The sequence below is a fragment of the Hordeum vulgare genome, chromosome 2H, assembly GCF_904849725.1.
Source record: "Hordeum vulgare subsp. vulgare chromosome 2H, MorexV3_pseudomolecules_assembly, whole genome shotgun sequence".
Taxonomy (NCBI): domain Eukaryota; kingdom Viridiplantae; phylum Streptophyta; class Magnoliopsida; order Poales; family Poaceae; genus Hordeum; species Hordeum vulgare.
This window is the reverse complement of record NC_058519.1, coordinates 520437194-520443193: the sequence shown is the minus strand read 5'-3', so window position 1 is coordinate 520443193 and position 6000 is coordinate 520437194.

Below are 6000 nucleotides of genomic sequence, written 5' to 3'. Positions count from 1 at the left end.
GTAATCAACAGCAACTAGGATATGAGTATACCCGTTGGATTTTGGAAAAGGTCCCATATAATCAAAGCCCGAGACATCAAATGGTTCAACGACAAGTGAATAGTTCATAGGCATTTCCTGACGTTTACTAATATTACCTATTCTTTGACATTCGTCACAGGACAAGACAAACTTACGGGCATCCTTGAAGAGAGTGGGCCAATAGAAACCTGATTGCAATACCTTGTGCGCAGTTCTATATCCCGCATGGTGTCCTCCGTAGGCCTCGGAGTGACACTTCTGTAGGATCTGTCCCTGTTCATGTTCAGGTACACAACGTCTAATAACACCATCTACTCCTTCATTATAAAGGCGAGGATCATCCCAAAAGTAATGTCTCAAGTCAAAGAAGAATTTCTTCTTTTGCTGGTACGTGAAACTAGGTGGTATATATTTGGCAACCATATAGTTTGCATAATCAGCATACCACGGTGCACTATGTGAAGCATTGATGACATTCAATTTCTCATCGGGAAAGCTATCATCAATAGGTTGTGGGTCATCAAGAACGTTCTCCAACCTAGACAAGTTATCTCCTACTGGGTTATCAACACCCTTTGTGTCAACAACGTGCAAATCAAATTCTTGTAGCAAGAGAACCCATTGATAAGTCTAGGTTTAGCGTCTTTCTTCTCCATGAGGTACTTAATAGCAGCATGATCAGTGTGAATAGTGACTTTGGAATCAACTATGTAAGACTTGAACTTTTCACATGCAAACACGACTAGTAAAAAATTCCTTCTCCGTAGTAGCATAGTTTCTTTGGGCACTATCTAGAGTTTTACTAGCGTAGTTAATAATATTCAACTTCTTATCAACTCTTTGCCCTAAGACAGAACCAACAGCATAATCGCTAGCATCACACATGATTTCAAAAGGTAAGTTCCAATCAGGTGGTTGAACAATAGGTGCAGTTATCAAAGCCCTCTTAAGTATTCCGAAGGATTCCTCACAATCATCATCAAAAACAAAAGGAATATCCTTTTGCAAGAGATTGGTAAGAGGCCTAGAAATCTTAGAGAAGTCTTTAATGAACCTTCTATAGAAACCAGCATGACCAAGGAAACTTCTTATACCTTTGATATCTGTGGGGTATGGCATTTTCTCGATTGCATCAACCTTAGCCTTATCGACTTCAATACCTCTTTCAGAAATTTGATGTCCTAAGACGATGCCTTCATTAACCATAAAGTGGCACTTCTCCCAATTCAAGACAAGATTGGTATCTTTACATCTCTGCAAGACTCGCTCAAGGTTGATGAGGCAATCATCAAAAGAAGACCCATAAATGGAGAAGTCATCCACGAAAACCTCAACAATCTTTTCACAAAAGTCAGAGAATATAGCCATCATACATCTTTGAAAGGTGGCAGGTGCATTACATAAGCCAAAAGGCATACGTCTATAAGCAAAGGTACCGAAAGGGCAGGTGAAAGTGGTTTTCTCCTGATCAGATTGTGCAACTGGTATTTGGGAGAAACCAGAATAACCGTCTAGAAAGCAAAAGTGTGTGTGTTTAGACAGTCTTTCTAGCATTTGGTCGATAAAAGGCAGAGGGTAATGATGTTTCCTAGTGGCTTTATTCAGTTTCCTAGAATCGATCACCATCCTATAGCCAGTAATAATCCCCTGTGGGATCAATTCATCCTTGTCATCAGGGACAACGGTAATGCCTCCCTTCTTAGGGACGCAATGCACTTGACTGACCCAATCTCTATGAGCAACAGTATAGATAATACCAACTTCCAGGAGCTTTAATATTTCTTTTCTTACTACTTCTTTCATCTTAGGATTCAATCTCTTTTAATGATCAGCAACTGGTTTGAAATCAGGAACAGTTTTGATCTTGTGCTCGCATAGAGTGGGACTAATGCCCTTAAGGTCATCAAGAGTATATCCAATAGCAGCACGGTGCTTGCTCAGAGTTTTTAGCAACTTCTTTTCTTCATGCTGTGAGAGGCTAGCACTAATAATGACATGATATATCTCTTTTTCATCCAGATAAGCATACTTAAGAGTATCTGGCAACTGTTTAAGCTCGATCACAGGATCACCCTTTGGTGGGGTGGATCCCCAAGCAGTTTAATAGGCAAGTTATTCTTAAGGATAGGATATTGTTCTAAGACAACTCTATCTATCTCATCCCTTTCATCCATATGCATATCATTTTCATGCTCAAGAAAGTATTGCTCTAAGGGATCAGTAGGAGGCACGGCAATAGAAGCTAGGGAAATAGTTTCATCCTTACTGGGCAACTCCTTTTCATGAGGTTGTCTACCAAACTTGGAGAAATTGAACTCATGTGACACACCTTCAAAGCCAACAGTGATAGTTTGCTTCTCACACTCAATATGAGCATTGACGGTATTGAGAAAAGGTCTGGCAAATATGATGGGACAAAAGCTATCTTGTGCAGTAGCAAGAATGAGGAAATCAGCAGGATACTTTGTTTTACCACACAACACTTCAACATCCCTAACAATTCCTACAGGGCAGATAGTATCTCTATTGGCAAGCTGAATAGTGACATCAATAGGCTCTATCTCAACACGTGCAATCTCGTCTTTAATTTCATCATATAAGGATTGAGGTATTGCACTAACACTAGCACCCACGTCACATAAACCATGATAGCAATGATCTCCTATCTTAACAGAAACAAGAGGCGTGCTAACAACAAGCCTATGTTTGTCTCTAGCGTGAGGTTTAGCAATTCTAGCAACATCTTCACATAAGTGAATATTATGTCCCTCAACATCGTCGGTCAGAAGATCTTTGATAATAGCAATGCTAGGTTCAACTCTAATTTGCTCAGGGGGTGTAGGTGTTCTAATGTAGCCTCTACGTATCACAGTTGAAGCTTTAGAATGATCCTTTATCCTAACAGGGAAAGGTGGTTTCTCAATGTAAGCACTGGGAACCACAGGATCATTATAGGCAATGACTCTCTCTTCAAATGGAGTGGGTTTGACTACATTGACTTCTAAATGAGGGTGATATTTAAACCACTTCTCTTTGGGGAGATCAATATGGGCAGCAAAGGATTCACACAATGAAGCTACTATCTCAGATTCAAGTCCATACTTAGCGCTAAAGTCGCAAAAAGTATTTATCTCAACAAAGGATTTAACGCATTCAAACGTGAAATTCATACTTGACTCCTTACCTTCTTCAAGCCCCCAATCTTCAGAGTTGCGTTTAATTCTCTCCAATAAATTCCATTTGAAGTCAATATCTCTCTTCATAAAAGAACCGGTACAAGAAGTGTCAAGCATGGTGCGATCATCATGAGAAAGCCGAGCATGGAAGTTCTGAATGATAATTTCTCTCGAGAGCTCATGATTGGGGCATGAATATAACATTGATTTAAGCCTCCCCCAAGCTTGAGCGATGCTTTCTCTGTCACGAGGCCAAAAAATATAAATATAATTCCAATCACGATGTAATAAATGCATAGAATAAAACTTTTGATCAAATTCCAATTTCAACCGATTGTAGTCCCATGATCTAGTATCATCACATAGCCTATACCATGTCAACGCCTTATCCTTCAAAGATAAAGGAAAGACCTTCTTCTTGACCTCATCCTCGGGCAAACCTGCAAGCTTAAATAAACCACAAACTTCATCTACATAGAATAGATGCAAGTCTGGATGTGATGTTCCATCTGCTCTAAAAGGATTAGCCAGCAGTTTATCAAGCATACCCGAAGGAAATTCAAAGCAAATATTTTCATTAGGTGCATCAGGTTGAGGAGCAAATCTCTGTGCTTCCGTTCAAGGTGAAGATACCCCGAACAAGCCCCTCAAAGGATTAGTATCCATAGTGACAAGTGACAATAAATTTCAGCACACTATATGAATGTTTCCTTACCAAGTTCCACTTACCAAAGGCGCTTCACTCCCCGCCAACGGCGCCAGAAAAGAGTCTTGATGACCCACAAGTATAGGGGATCAATCGTAGTCCTTTCGATAAGTAAGAGTGTCGAACCCAACGAGGAGCAGAAGGATCTGACAAGTGGTTTTCATCAAGGTAAAATCTGCACGCACTGAAATTGTCGGTAACAAGTGATTGTGTGGTGAGATGATTCGTAGCAAGCAACAAGTAACAAAAGTAGCAACTGTGCAGCAACGTGGCCCAATCCCTTTTGTAACAAAAGACAAGCCTGGTCAAAGTCTTATAGGAGGAGAACGCTCCCGAGGACACACGGGAATTTCTGTCATGCTAGTTTTCATCATGTTCATATGATTCACGTTCGTTACTTTGATAGTTTGATATGTGGGTGGACCGGCGCTTGGGTACTGCCCTTACTTGGACAAGCATCCCACTTATGATTAACCCCTCTCACAAGCATCCTCAACTACGAAAGAAGAATTAAGACAAAGTCTAACCATAGCATTAAACTAGTGGATCCAAATCAGCCCCTTACGAAGTAACGCATAAACTAGGGTTTAAGCTTATATCACTCTAGCAACCCATCATCTACTTACTACTTCCAAATGCCTTCCTCTAGGCCCAAATAATGGTGAAGTGTTATGTAGTCGACGTTCACATAATACCACTAGAGGAAAAACAACATACAACATATCAAATTACCGAACGAATACCAAATTCACATGAATATTATTAGCATGACTTATCCCATGTCCTCAGGAACAAAAGTAACTACTCAGAAAGCATAATCATATTATTGACCAGAGAGGTAATGAGTAGCATCAAGGATCTGAACATAAACTCTTCCACCAAGTAATCCAACTAGCATCAACTACAAAGAGTAATTAACACTACTAGCAACCTTACAAGTACCAATCGGAGTCGCGAGACGGAGATTGGTTACAAGTGATGAACTAGGATTCGGAGATGAGATGGTGCTGATGAAGATGTTGATGGTGATGAGTCCCCTCCGATGAGAGGAGTGTTGGTGATGACGATGGCGACGATTTCCCCCTCCGGGAGGGAAGTTTCCCTGGCAGGATCGTCCTGCCGGAGCTTTAGATTGGTTCTGCTCAAATACCGCCTCGTGGCGGCGGCGAAACCACGAAAAAGCTCCTCCTTGATTTTTTTTCCTGGACGAAACCCTTCATATAGAAAAAGAGGGGGGATAGTGGGCCAACAGGTTGCCCACAAGCACTCATGGCGCGGCCTGGGGGGTGGCCGTGCCGTGTAGGCTTGTGGCCAACCCCTGGTGCCCCTCTGGCGCTTCTTCGGCCTAGTACTTTTTATAAATCCGGAAAAAAATCCTCATTGATTTTTACGGCGTTTGGAGTTGTGCAGAATAGGTATCTCAAACTTGCTCCACTTTCAAGCCAGAATTCCAGTTGCCGGCATTCTCCCTCTTCATGTAAACCTTGCAAAATAAGAGAGAAAAGGCATAAGAATTGTACCGTGAAGTGAAATAACAGCCCAAGAAGCGATAAATATCAACATGAAAACATGATGCAAAATGGGCGTATCAATGCTCTCTAAAATACTAAGTTGTTATGGATGCTGGTAAAGTTCTTCAGAGTCAATCTCTCAAGTTGGCATCGTGCATGTACAAAGTTTTCATTATATAAGATAAATTTTGATAAGTCCTTCGTGTCATATACCTTAAGTGCACCACACATGTGAGGAAACTTTCTAAATTTTTATGGATGATGTGAAGTTCTTGTGAATCCATCACTCAAGTGTTAAGTCCTTCGTGCCATATACCTTAATTGTGCCACATGCTTGAGCAAAGTTCCTAAAATTTTATGGATGACGGTGAAGTTCCTCCGAATTCATCTCTCAAGTGTGCAGCGTGCATGAACAAAGTTTTCATTATAAGATATACAATTTTGATAACTCCTTCGTGCCATATACCTTAAGTGCACCATAAGCTTGGTCAAAGTTCATAACTAGTTATGGATGTCGGTACAGTTCATCCGGATCAATCTGTTAAGTGCGAAGCAAGCACGAATAATGTTTGTCACAAGAGATTAA